Source organism: Symphalangus syndactylus, chromosome 24 (assembly GCF_028878055.3).
Source record: "Symphalangus syndactylus isolate Jambi chromosome 24, NHGRI_mSymSyn1-v2.1_pri, whole genome shotgun sequence".
Classification (NCBI taxonomy): domain Eukaryota; kingdom Metazoa; phylum Chordata; class Mammalia; order Primates; family Hylobatidae; genus Symphalangus; species Symphalangus syndactylus.
This window is the reverse complement of record NC_072446.2, coordinates 33,322,742-33,337,500: the sequence shown is the minus strand read 5'-3', so window position 1 is coordinate 33,337,500 and position 14,759 is coordinate 33,322,742. Positions and strand designations below refer to the sequence as shown.

Below are 14,759 nucleotides of genomic sequence, written 5' to 3'. Positions count from 1 at the left end.
CACAGGGAAAGTTTTAGTTTCATAAGAATTTCCTTTGAAAACCCAAGGAAATCTAAAATCCTCAACTATGTACTGTAAAAATAGCACAGGAAAGGGCCAGACTTGGGTGGGAGTCCTGGCTCTGCCATTTGGCAGTTGGCATCCTTAGGTTGCAATATCTAATTTTATGATTAGTCACTGAGTACCTACTATGTGGCAGCCAGGGGTTAGACCCTGGGGATAGACTGCTGTGCAGAACTGTTTTGGTTCCTGCCTCTATGGGTAAACAGCTGAGTAAGAGAGGCTATGAGTCTCAATTTCCTTATCTGTAAAGTGGGAATATTTGTATGTTATCCTAGGGGGTTGTTGGATGAATTAAATGAGAACATGTATGCAAAATGCAGAGGACAGGGCTGGAATACATGTGTCAAGTGAAGGTTCCTCCATGTCCTTCTTCCCCATAACCTGCATCTGAAGTCTACACAAGGCTTTTCAGCTTTCCTTCTACTTAATGTCTCTGAAAGTGACCTAATAGGATATTCACTCACTTATATGTTCACCACTGGTGGGTGTAACTGAGGCCAAGGACACAGCAAGTCACAAGACTAACCTATTTACCAGATTGGAATTGGATCAGAAGTTCTCTTAGAAAGAGATCAAATAGCAAGCATTCTTGGGTCATCTGGGATGAGAGGAGTCTCATTTGAGAACGTTGCTCCGAGGATTAGGGAGAAACATCAGAAGCTTAACGTTTCCTTTAGACACACCCATGATACCTTAAGTGGGAGAACAGAGGAATCTGGAGAGGTTTTCCTTCCTTTCACGCATCCACGAAGATACTTTAACCTAATAGTAATGATGTGTATGTTGTGTGCTCAGCTTTCCCTTCCTCTTCAACATCCCAGCTCCCAACCCAATGCCCACCCACTGCCGTTCCTATCCTTATCCCCAATCCCATCCCCACACCCATCCTCATGCCCACGGTTACCCATTCCTATTCTTATCCCCACTCTCATTCCCACACTCATCCTAATGCTCACTGTCACCTATTCCCATTCCTATTCTTATCCCCACTCCCATTCTTATCCCCACTCCCATTCTTATCCCCACTCGCATTCCCACTCCCATCCTAATGCCCACTGTTACCCATTGCTATTCTTATCCTTATCCCCACTCTCATTCCCACACTCATCCTAATGCCCACTGTCACCTATTCTCATTCCTATTCTTATCCCCACTCCCATTCCCACTCCCATCCTAATGCCCACTGTCATCCATTCCTGTTGCTATTCTTATCTCCCATTCACATGGCCATCCCGATGGCTACTGTCACTCATTTCTGTTCCTATTCTTATCCCCACGCCCATCCCAATGCTACTCATCCATGACCATTTCTTTACTCACCTCTACTCCTCCCCATCAATTTTCTTCACTATTACCAACATCATAAATATTATCACCAAATATCCACATCACTGGTTTGGTAGGTGCAACCAGATTTGATTGCCCTTTCTTCTACTCATAGGATCTTACATAAGTTGATCATGTTCGTTAAATTTCTAGGATAACCCCCTTCTTTAATTCCAAGATGCATGCTTCCCTGTCTCACATGTTTTAACGTCTTTGAATTCAGAAAGTACCCCACAAAAAAATGCCAAAAGACAATTTCTAGTCACAGGTAGAAGAGTGAGCTGTGACAGTGTTGTTATTGCTTTAACATTGCAATAGACTGCTGGATTTTCAAAGATAGGAGAGCCTGGGTGACCAATTTTTATGTCCTGGAGAACCACCACTCAGATATTTACATAAGATCTAAGGAAAGCAATGGCTGATTTCCAAGTGTCTGAGTTTCATTAATAGGGAATTTCAAAACAAGGGAAAAACAAAATCTTGAGTTTAATCAAATAGGAAATGAGGAAAAAACCTTGATTTTCTTCAATATGTTTCAGATGATGATGTTACTCCTAAAGTTCTTAAAATACAGAGCTTAGAATTAGGAAAAACAACATGGCACCCTGATACTAAGGGTAACTGCTCTTTGAGCACTGAGTAATTGAGTAATTTTCAATGACTTTGCTACTATAGATTGAATATTTTTCATTTATAAAAGTCAATGAAAGTCTGGGAAAAGTATATACATTTATTTTGTATCTTGTCATCTAATGAGATATAAATTCATTAGTCTATCAAATTCTTGTATTATGTTTTCTAAATTTATAATAATATTTGCAAATGATACCTATTTTAATTCTTTATTTTCAGTAGTTAATCACTTATTTCTGCCTCCTGCTTTATTCTATAGGCCAGAGCTTCCATCAGAATCAGTGTATTCAGATTTCCTAATATTTAATTAATTTTGGTCATTATAACATTGTGATTTTTCTAGGAAATTACAGTTTTTTTAAAAATCAAGTCCATTGGTATATAGCTGTGCAGTATTTTCTGTATTAATTAAAAATTTCCCTCATATTTACTTTCATATCCCTTTATCCGTTCTTAAATTTATGTAACCCAAATGTTACAGTCTCATGAGGTCAGAGTCTCATTAAGAAAAAATCCTGCATTTTGAAGGTTCTGAGTTTCCATCTGACTGGGTCCATGTATCAGTCCTCCTTATTTCTTGCCGCTAACATCATGCAGGTGTAAGTTCTATTAATTTTATAATCCCACTTCTTAAGGGTAACCACAACAAACATTTTGGAGTAGAAAACATCAGTCCTTTTTCTATACATATACAATATGTGTAAATATAATTTCATTTCTTACACAGTGGGATCATATTATATATTGTTCTGTAACCTGTTTTTTTAATGTATCCCAAAATATGTTCTTTATTGATTTCATAATATTCCACAATATGGGTGAACCATATGCTACTTACTAATTTCTTTGTTGTTTCCTAGTCAGGTTGATCCATTTGTTTGCCACCGTAAGTCATATTATGATGAACACATTTGTAAATAAATATTTGTTCACATTTCTAATTATTTCCTTAGGATAAAATTGTTAAGTAGGCATGAATAATTTTTCAGCATCCTTGGTACAGATTGCCAAATTACCCTTTAGGAATTTGTACTAATTTATACTCCCACCTGCAATCGATGAGTGGCTAGATTGCTCAACTGTCACCAACCTTGAGTTTTCTTTAATCTTTGCAAATTTAATAGATTACAAATGAAATCACATTGCTGTCTTAATTAGCATTTCTTTGATTATTAGTAGGATGAACCCTTTAAATCTTTGTAATTTATGGTTCTTCTCCTTTTTTGAGACAGGGTCTGGCTGTGTTGTCCAGGCTGGAGTGCAGTAGCTATTCACAGGTGTAATCATAGTGTACTGCAGCCTTGAACTCCTGGGCTCAAGTGATCCTCCCACCTCAGCTTCCCAAGTAGCTGGGATTATAGGTGCATGCCACTGCTCCTGGCTGTCATTCCTCTTACATGAACTTTCTCTGTCTGTCCGTGGATCATGTTTCCCTAACTCAGCATTTGTTTTCTTACTGCTCTTAAGAGTGATCTAACCCGTAACCTTAAGGATATTAACTCTTCATGACATATGTTGGAATTTTTTTTTCTCAGTATGTTGAATTTTTAATTTTTATAGTTAAGTCTAGCAATATTTTTTGAAATTTATTTCTTCACTTCTCTTCTTAGTGAATTCTGTGATTAGATCAATATTGATTTCAGTTTTCTCCCAGAGGCTGAGCTGAGATTTTGGTGGGTTTGGCACAGAACTCCTTATCCTAACCTCAATAGCAGAACAGGCCTCCTTTATTGGGAGAGGGAATCCTCTTTGAATGAGACTGCAGCTTTGGGAAGGAGGAAAATGGAGCAGCCATGAAAGATGGTTTGCTGTCCAGTTCATAAAGTCAAGTCGTGTGGCTCAGCCTGGTGATCTTGGGGTGGCATGCATTACATTCTCAGCCCCGTCCTTCTGAGCTTCTGTTTCCTTCTTTCATGTAAATCATTAATCTAAGATTTAGTTCAGTGCATATTTGAGATGAGGCTCTAACAACATATGCAATATACAACAATATATATCAACCACAATATGTATTAGTAAATATATATATGTCATCTCCCTGAAACCCTACAACAGCCTAATGAGATAGATGGTGATACAATTTATAGAATAGGAAACTGAAGTTCAAGGGGGCCAGGCAATTTACTCAAGAACTCTGCCTTTGACATTGACCCAAATACTCTGCCTTGGTTAGTCCACTGGATGCAGTTGCAGTAAAGAGCTGGGAAGCTCCAAATCTCACCTACTTGATTGTAGAAAGGTCAGTCTCTTCCATGCTTCTGCTTTCCAAATGGCTTGGGGGATTTCTAGAGAAGCTTCCATGTGTTCATAAATCAGTCCTGTTGTCATTCTCTCCTTTTCCAGATAAACCTGGGATGACTAAGCCACACCCTGACGTTACAGCATCTTATCTCCCTGAGAGTGCCACCAGCAATGCCACCCCCAAGGGTAGCTGTTTCAGGTGTGGACCCTAACACTGGATTCGTGTACCCAGCTCTGATGCTGTCATCCCTCTTGTGGAGTGAGTAAAAGGACCTTCCTTCATTATGGGATGCTGGATTCTGTGGTTAGTTGCACTGGGACTTTGTAATTTGAAGGCTCTGTTGCAGCTGTGTGTTCCTAGTGGTTTCAAGGTTCATCTCCTTTAACTATTCAGGCAATAATGGTTGCAAGAGGTGACAAGGACAAAGAACGCTTCCTCCTTCTGGTTTATGCTCATTTGATGAATGTCTCATTGCAAAACTGTCCAGGCTCCAAAAATATTTTCCAGTTCTTATTCTTAGATTTTAAAACTTTTTCAGTGGTCTCCCTCCCTTCCTACTTCCTACCTCCCCTCCTCTCTCCCTACTTCCTTATCCCTCCCCACCCCCACACAGCTTCCCACTCCAAATGCTCATATTGCAAATATGCAAATAACAATTAAGATTCCGGGTTATAAGCAACAGAAAGAAACTTCACTGCATTTAGGTGAAAGGAAATCTGTTGGCAGGATGTTTGGGATCTCAGAATTGTTAGGCATCATGGACCAGGCTAGCTAAGAGCTCTGTAGATATATGAATCGGGACTCCCAGCAATCGTTTTATGGAAAGAAGGATCTGGTTGGGGCCCCTGTGCTATGCGGCAATGAATGGACTCTAGCCATTTCTTTCCACCTCTTCCTTTTTATCCCTAGATTAGAAGTCCCCATGGAGAGTGTAAGCCTTCTAACCTTCCTCCACAAGTCTGCCCCTACTCTGACTGTACTGGGCTAGAAGGAGGAGGATCATTTCTCTTTGGCTTCCCAAAGTTGAAGTGGTCACCTCTAATAACCCTCCCACCAAAGATACGCACAATGAAGAGAGGCAGTTTTCTTGGAGGAAACTAAAGAGAAGTAATAAACACTGGGCAGCTGCTACTCCTTCCACTTGCCTTGGAGAGTCTCTAAACCATTGACCTCCTAAATCTTTGCTGAGAAGTGGAACAAAACCATGGTGGGGATCCTTGGTGGAAAATCATCTATTGCCCAAACAATTGGGCTGGAAGGGGAAGTTTAGGTCAAGTAGAAGGCTGGAATTAGCCTCATCCATCCACATGGAGGCAGACTCCCTTCATCCCTTAGGCATTCAAGGCTGTGTTGGCCTCTTTATTTTAGTGTCTCTTCCTTCTCAGCGTTTGTTCTCCAGATCATGATTCCTCCCTGCCACCTGGCTTTATCCAGTTCACCCTAGTCTATCATACATTTAAAAAAATATCCTTGAACCTCAAGGAGGATTAGAGTTCCGTTTTTATTTTATAGGAGGATAGGGTCTTAGTTCACATCCTTCTGAGAGGAGGACTTGGATGCAAGCTCATTTGTTTATCTGGAGGATGATCCCAGAAAATGGAGAAGTAGGGAAAGAAGAACAGGGGAGGAAGAAAAGCCAAACAAGCCAAACAAGTGGCATGCTGGTGAGTGTAAGATTATAGCTGTGGGCCACTTGGGGTCAATTCTGCTGGGGACCCACTGAAATAGTGTGTGGTATACACTGTAAAGTCTTCCCACTGGAGGGGGGAGGCTGGGACATCTATCCACTAATTCCTCTACCCCATCATCTGGAGATTGCATCTGGGGATATTTGTGCTTGCAGCAGGTCAACACACTCAAGGAGTGATAGATAAAGCCCTTAGGCAGAGAAGAAAGATGTAGGAAGAGGCATTAGAGGTGGGAAGTGCCAGTGTCCTGGAAATGTTTCCATCTGCCACTGCAAGTAACCCAGGTGGGCCAAGGGGATATTGGGCAGGATGTCAAGAGCATCTGCTACAGAGCAGGCTCTTCATCCACTGTGCAAATTCATCTCTGCAGGAGGCTGCCTAAGCACTGTTACAAGAAATTGATGGAAGACCACAACGTCTTATCAGTCTTCCACATCCAGTGGGCTCTGTCTACTCTACCTTGTCCCTTTTTATTACTTTGTGTCAAAATTATTGTCAGAAATTAAGGTCATAAATAGGTAGCTTAAAAGTTTACATTCACATCTATTCCTGGGATCACACATATTTCGTGTACTTCTCACGCAGTTCTTTAATTTCTACCAGATTAATACATTGCCATAAAAGCAGCTTCCAAGTGCAGTAATAATCACAATAATCACTGTAAAATGTAATAGATAATTATATTGGTGAAGAATTATATTTAGCCATATGCCAATATAAGAATAATTATTGATTCATGTCTATCATTGTTATCTTCCCTCTAGCCTTTAGGCTATAGTTACCTGTCAGGATTAGTAGTGAGAAGTCTTTGGATGGATTTGGAAGGTTTGTCTGAGCCCTGGCAATGGGTAGGGCACAGATGACTAATGTGAATGGTCTCTAGTTTTGTTCTCTCTACAAATGAGCTATGGGACCTCAATAGGAACTGCACAACTTGCTTTGGAAATTGTCTGACTTGCACTGGTATTTTTGGATGACAGTTTTCCCACTGTTGATAGGCCTTTCGCTTTGCCAGCCTTTGTTGATTAGACCCATGCAATAAGAAAACTCATGCATCACTGGAATGCTCCAGTAGAGAGCATTCAGCATCGTGGGTTGGCTACTTGGTTGGGCAATAGATGATTTTCCACCAAGAATCCCTGCCATGGTTTTGTTCCACTTCTCAGCAAAGATTTAAGAGGTCAGTGGTTTAGAGACTTCTCCAAGGCATTGTTACTTTGACAAGATATACCAGGGTAATTGACTAGTTTGCACTTGGTATTATCATAAATAATTACAACAAAGCTATCCTTATCAAAACAAATGAACCAAGTAGTATGTCTGTTTTGCTGAACCCCATGTTCAAAGGGATTAGAAAGATTTAGAAATTAACCAAATCTGTCTTTGAGACACTGCCCCTGAATGAGAGACAGAGTATTGATTAGCATCCCGGAGAAAATGACATTGTAAACAGCTCTGGTTTAATGAAACATGGTAGGGAAGTAGGGTAGCAAGACAGGGCTAGAATTCTGACCCTCCACTTACACATATGCCCTTAGGTAAGATTTTTGCTTGGGTTTCTGTTACCCCATTGATGAGATAGGATAAAAATATGAGTCCTTCAGGAGTATCATAAACATGAAGTGAAAGAATGTATGAGCAAACACTTTGTAAATTCAATAATGGTATGTAGATGTTACATGCTCTTGCTGTTAAATATGATGTATAGCCCACTTCTTTCTACCCCCTTCCTGGTTTCTCTCTGAGGCAGAGATTCTCAACCTCAGCACTATTGACATTTGGAGCTGGATGACTCTTTGTTGTAGAGAGCTGTCCTGTGCATTGTAGAATGTTTGGCAGCATCCCTGGTCTTTACCCACTAGATTCCAGTAACAGCCTCCTGGTCATGACCACTGAAAATATCCCTAGATGTTGTCATATGTTCCGGGGGGGCAAAATAGACCTTGATTGAGGACCACTGCTCTGAGTGTAGAGAAGTTGATGAACATTTCCTGGAAATTCTTTGGACCTTGCCTCTTTACTAGGGGTGACATCCCTGTATGTTAAAAATGCTCACAGTCATTCTTTGCAAAAATTAATTCCAGGATGCCGAGGTGGATATATCAGCTCAGCCTAAGTTCCACTGTGGTAACAAACACTCCCCAAATCTCAGTGACTATGTAATCCTCTCCTAAGAAGGGTCAGCACAGGTCACATAGCCAAATCCAACCTCAGTGGGATGGAAGACACAGAATTTTTCCCTGCAAAAGACAGTGAATATTTTGAAGAATAATACAGTCTACTACCAGGAGTTAGTTGGTAGAACACAAGTCCTTTGTAGTCTACAGATATTGCCATTTTTCTCTCATATTTTCCTGGACTTTGTTTTTCCAGGTACCAGCCAGTTACTTCTTCCAGGTACTTTAGGCCCCAGGTACCAGCTGGTAGGGGCTCAGTCTCCATGTCTTGGGTCTCTTGGACTTCTCTTCTGACCTGACCAAAGCTCCATGTTGGGGTATTAGGCACATGTGCAGCTGATCATCAAGGGACCACTTTGATTCTCCTTTGCTTTTTTTTTTTTTTTTGAGACAGAGTCTTGCTCTGTCGCCCAGGCTGGAGTGCAGTGGTGCAATCTCAGCTCACTGCAAGCTCCACCTCCCAGGTTCACGCCATTCTCCTGCCTCAGCCTCTCCGAGTAGCTGGGACTACAGGCGCCCGCCACCACGCCCGCCTAATTTTTTGTATTTTTAGTAGAGACGGGGTTTCACCGTGGTCTCGATCTCCTGACCTCGTGATCTGTCCGCCTCGGCCTCCCAAAGTGCTGGGATTACAAGCGTGAGCCACCGCGCCCGGCCGATTCTCCTTTGCTTTTGCACACATTTATGGCTCATATAGAAACTTCTCAGAAAAAGCCTTCTAAGGGTTTCAGGCACAGAGGTGGCTAAATAGATCTGCAATCTGTAAAGATGTTGCAGCATGCTTGATTGAAAAGTCAAGCAGTCGGTTAGTCATTTACTTGGAGTGTTAATATAATGACAGTCACTTGGTTGAGCTGATTTTGTCACTTAACTGCTGGAGACTGTCTACTGCTTAACTAACCAGCATAACCTTCCTCCCTGGTGACACAGCTGGAGTGTGTCAGAACTCCTATCACTTCAGTAGTGGGACTATGGAAATAAATCTTACAGTGGGGCTGAAGGTCACAATGGATGACAATGAAGGGTTTCTAAACCTGGATGCATAGGCTAAACTGGTCTGTTCATGACATGGTGTTGCCCAGTTATTGAGGCAAATGCAATCACATTTTACCATTTATAAAACACTTTCATATCTACAGTCTTCCCTGAAGGTGCTTCTTCCTCTTTTATCCACCTGGAAAACTCCTATTCACCCTTCAAGAGCCCTCTTAGATGTAACCTTCCCTGATGGCATGCTCCTCTCCATCATTATACAGTTGGTTGCTCCATCCTCTGTGCTGTCACAATAGTATCCTCCTTCTTCTGGTCTGTGAAGTTACCAGGCAAAGGAGATTGCTCTGCTGGTCCTTGTATCCCAGGAATTCACCATTGCTCCTGGCATTGGAAATACCTGCAGGAACATGGCTGGTTTACTAGACAGTTTACCCAAATTTTTACCATGACTCTGTATGCCATTAAAAAAAGGGAGATTTAGAAAGATTTACTCACTTGCCTCAAGTCTCACAGCTGCCAATTAACTCTTTGTTGTAGAGAGCTGTCTGGTGATTGATGGAATTTAGCAATCTCAGGACACTTGGCTTCCCTTTTGTTTTCCAGTAAAATTTGAGTCTTCTGGGCACTGATTTTAGATTGGTACAAGAGACAATGATTGGATGCAGTTTTAGCTGTTCTAAAGAACTGAGTGATATAACTTTGTGACCCAGGGCTTAGTTTATTATGTCAGAAAGACCTGAGTTTGAATCCCAGCCCTTCCACTTACTAGCTGTGTGGCTTTAGGTGAGTTACATAACCTTTCTGTGTCTCAGTTTCTTCATTTCTAAAATTGGAATCACAATAATGCCTATCTCACGAGATTATTTTAAAGGATTACATGAAATAGCATATTTAAGTGGTTTTAGCATGTTGCCAGTTATGTAGTACACACTGAATAATTCCTAGTTTTTAATACCGTTTTTATTTCTACTTCTCAAACAGCATATTCTGTTTTATGTTGATGTATTGGATCCTTCCTTCTTTCCTTTGGTGAACTTTGTTGCATGTCTTCTTTGCCATGTATTGATGTCAAAAAGAATCCTTAAAATGACAATACCCAATTGCATGATTAATACCACTTTTCAAGTGCTTAATTCATTTGAGCCCAATATCCATTGATCAAAATCCATAATCAATGACAGGCATTATTTCATTTAATCTTCATCACAACGTTATTAGGTAGACCTCATTTCTTCCCATTATATAGAGGAGAATACTGAGAGTCAGAGTAATTAGCTGAGGGTTTAAGGGAAGAATGGATTGAAGCCGGGTGGGCTCAGACATCCGGGGAGGGAGCAGAGGAGTCCAGCAGTGTGTTGAGCCTTGGTCCTGTCCTGGCCCTGTGGTCTGTAAGAAGGAAGAAAGCCACCTCCATGGGTGCCAGTAGCGGCTGTTTTCTTGACACTTGTTTTGCTGCTGAAGGAAAAGTACAAGGTACTCTCCCTAGCTGACTCTCCAGGGTCATTGGAGATTCTTGAGGGTCAGTGGACCAAAACGGACCTCCAGAGTCAGGGTCATTATTGAGGGTCAGTGGACCAAGGTCAAGAGGCCTTGGGAGTTGTTCTGCAGGGTGTGGCATGGTTCCTGCCCACCATTTCCCTTCTGGGAAGGGAGAGGGCAATTCTGAGGAACAAAGAAGTTCAGAAGCCACCAGAGGGAGCAGAATCCTGTTCTGCCTCCTTGATCTACCAGAGAACTGATCACTAATTAACAAAGCCCAGCATCAGATTCTCTTCACGCTGCCAAAGCACAAGCAAAAAGTTAAAAGTTCCCTCTGTCATCCACATGAGACTGTCCAATACATAAATAAGGCAGAGACTCGTGTTGAGTGTCTGCGATGTGCACCTTCCTGACCGAATTCCATGAATTCTCTCAATAACGCTAAGAGGTGGGAAATAGTCATGTCCCCATTGCACAGATTCAACAGTATATTCATTCATGCATCAAGCATGTTTTCAGTGATTCTATGTGCCAGACGTGTGCTGGGCACTGGAATACAAAGGTGAACAAGACAGCTGGGGCTTGGGGCTTAGAGAGGTGAGGTCACTTGCCAAGTCACAGAGCTAAGTAAGCAGTGGAGCTGGGATGTGTCCCCTGCAGAGTCTGAGCGCTCACCTGTTATGCAGCAGTAGTAGTCTGGCTGAGATCCCTGGGCTTTCTTCACCTCAGTTTCCATATGCAGATACCAGCAGTAAGTCATATGTGGCATGCTTGCCTTCAGCACACATTTCCTCATGACCACCTGGGCTCAGACCCTACCCAGAAGGAGTTTATGCTCTAGCAAAAGAGATGGGCATGTACACAGTTGGTCAGCCATGTGCCAAGGCAGATTGTGATAAAATCAAGAGCTGAGAATAGAGCATTAACTCTCACTGGGGTACATGTCTTTAGAGGCCAAGTGACAAGCCTAAGGCTTCTAGTGAGGTTTGGGCAGGCTGATGACCTGAATTCAGCTTTTCTAGTGCTGGCGGAGGTGTTTCTGTTTCTTGGTTTTGCAAATATGAAAAGACCACTGGGTGTCTATAATTTCCACTTGTTTCAAGAGAGGTCACTGCATACCTGATTTTAAAAATGCCTTCTGAGTTTCTGCCAGTGCGAGTGAATGCTCAGCTGATAAACAGCCCCAATGCTGGATGAGGGCATAGAGTCCCCTGGGTCCTGCTGTGCAGGCCATGGTCAGGATTACAAACAGAAACCCTTCATTACCAGGCATATCTTAGCTTGTCCTGTAGAGTCTTCTTTCTTTGGTGAGCCACTTAAACTAGCACTTTTCATACTTCACTGTGCATGGGATCTTGTTAAAATGCAGATTCTGATCCAGTCGGTTTGGGACAGAGCCTGCTAACAAGCTCTCAAGTGATACGATGCCGATTGTTTATGGACCACACTTTGCGTTGCAAGGATGTAGTCCAATATCTCCAAACTGGTTTCCATAGAACTTTAGTGTTCGGTAAGATGTTTGTTTTGCCATGTTAAATAAGTTTGGGAAATATTAGGTTAAACAAAGTTAAGTGAGCTTTTTCACTGCAGGACTTCTCAGAACTTTTAACATGTTATTGTGCACCTGTCTCTCCAAGACTTGGATGGAGTATACAGTTTCCCAGATTTTACCAGGAAACCCCAATTTTTGCCCAAGTCCCCCCCAAGAGTAGCCATTTAGTTGTGTGTTTTGGAACACAGCTCAGACATCACTGCTCTGGGCTTTCTCATTCTGGAAGCTTTTTGCTCTCCATGCCGATGTATTTTCTTCCATGCTTCATCTTCCTCCAGTTTCTGCATATGTTTCCTTTCTTAGCCTGGAGATAATTCATTAAAGCAATTCTCCCACTCCCTGCCTCCCTCTTCAGATACACCTTTCCACCTCCTAACACCCTGACTAAAAAACACCATCAATATTTCATAAACTCACAGTGACAAATTTATTTTAATGTGGTCCACCGAGAGCCAGAGATTGATTGGTCCCTCAGAAGCGTGACACGTTTCAAAGCAGGATATTCATGGTGTGTTTTAGTGCCTACATTAGTCAGAGAGGAGCGGAGCCCGGATTTATCATCGTTATGACTTTCTCGGTATCTATTCTCTTCCAGCAACTCTCTGAATACTCCCTATTGATTGGTTTTGTGTCTTTAAAATGTGCCGGCTAGGGAGGAGAGGGGGGCTCGGGTCTCTATCAAATTGAGCCTAGCTTGCTGGAGTTTCTGCATATTGGGAGCTTGTGTTTGGGTGAAGCCAACTCTAATTCTCTTGGTTTTCACTCATGAGGGCATTGAAAAAAGGGGCTAATCTCCTTGATTTCCGGAGAGTATTAGTGATTGGAAAATGGGACAAATATGTGCGGTGACTGTTTTGCCAGCTGTCACTTTGCAAGCCTGCCCCACTGGCTGAGCAGGTCATAATAAGTCCTTGACATCCAGGGTCCTGAGGCTTGACAATCTGATGAGGTTTTATTTTGTTGTTGTTGTTGTTTCCCCCCTCCCCTTACCCCCAACCTTTTAGGACAGGTACAGAGTAGGGTCAAAATTGTGCTTAAATTTAGAAAATCTCTTCCTCTCACAGATTAAATAATAATTATAATGACAAGTGACATTTGTTGAGTACTTACAATGTGCCCAGTACAGTGGGACATGCATTACAGACATAATTTCTTTTCATAATAATCCTGGGAGGAAGAAATTATTATTTCCATTTTACACATGAGGAAACTGAGGGTTAGAGAGTTAAGTGGCTGGCCCAAAGCCATGCAGCTGGTATGTGGTTTAGTGAAAACTAAAGCCCAGGTCCAGCCAACTTTACATGCTAGCTCTTAATCCATAGGCCTGACTGACTTTCTAAGTGAAGCAGCCCAGGTAACCTGCTGTTGCCTAATTGATAAGCTATAATTAATATGTTCTTACTTATTCATCCTTACTGATTCAGAAGGTAAGATCTTTCTTCAACAATACTCTTGGGCTAATTTGAGTTTCCATCTGACTTTCTGAGTAAATAAGCTGTTGCTCTTTTTATTTTTATTTTTATTTATTTATTTATTTTCTTGAGACAGAGTCTTGCTCTGTTGCCCAGGCTAGAGTGAAGTGGCACGATCTTGGCTCACTGCAAGCTCTGCCTCCTGGGTTTGCGCCATTCTCCCTCCTCAGCCTCCCGAGTAGCTGGGACTACAGGCACCCGCCACCATGCCCGGCTAATTTTGTTTTTGTGTTTTTAGTAGAGACGGGGTTTCACCATATTAGCCAGGATGGTCTTGATCTCCTGACCTTGTGATCCTCCTGCCTTGGCCTCCCAAAGTGCTGGGATTACAGGCATGAGCCACTGCGCCCGGCTGCTATTGCTCTTTTAAATTACCCCAGTTTCTCATTAATTGAGATCTCCTCAGATTAATATGAATTAATGAGACCCTATCGTATTGCCACATTGCTAAAAGTTGCATTTAGTCATATGTGACATGCTTGTCTTCAGCACACATTTCCTCAGTGCCCACCTGGACACAAGCCCTACCCAGACAGAGTTTATGCTCTAGCAAAGAGACAGGCATGTACACAGCTGGCCAGCCACGCACCAAGGCAGATTGGGATAAGACCGAGGGGCACTGTGTAATTGGAGAGCTAAGGATAGAGCGGTTAACTCTCACTGGGATAAATCTGGGAATATCGTATTGTGAAATATCAATTGTGTGGGGCCTGGAAAACATGAAAAAAGATTTGAAGAAGCAGAGAGCGTTCTGAGGATGCTCCTCCAGGGAAGTGTCGTTAACAGAGATGCAGTAGAAGGGGGAAACATGTTGTGTATGTTAGGGACATATGACTCAAATGACTAGAAAATTTAGAGAGACAACCTTTGAGTTCATCCTTCCTTGTTGTATGGATAAACATGATAATACACTTTCTCCCCTCATATGGATGAGGATGTATTAAGCAAAATGACTGTGAAACAAATCCTAGTTCCACTTGGCCTCCATTAGGAAGTCAAAGATACATATCTGGGAGGGAGAAAAAAATCCTCCAGCAGATTGAACTGAGGCATATTGAGCAGTTGAGGCAGCAAGCAGTTAATCCTGGTGACTATAGACAGTAGCTGTCTCTGTGCAGTGGGGTGCGTGGGCCT

The 14,759-nt window shown here is 42.1% G+C and overlaps 1 long non-coding RNA gene across 1 annotated transcript in view; it reads right to left on the bottom strand.

The window, feature by feature from the left end:
- LOC129474560 (uncharacterized) overlaps positions 1 to 9,811 on the bottom strand; it is an 11,378-nt gene extending 1,567 nt beyond the window's left edge. The window contains exons 1-3 of the long non-coding RNA XR_008654567.2: positions 9,618 to 9,811; positions 590 to 755; positions 190 to 305 (exon numbers count right to left, since the gene is read on the bottom strand). This is a non-coding gene — a long non-coding RNA (uncharacterized lncRNA). The remainder of the gene's footprint in view (positions 1 to 189; positions 306 to 589; positions 756 to 9,617) is intronic.
- Between the last annotated feature and the right edge of the window lie 4,948 nt (positions 9,812 to 14,759).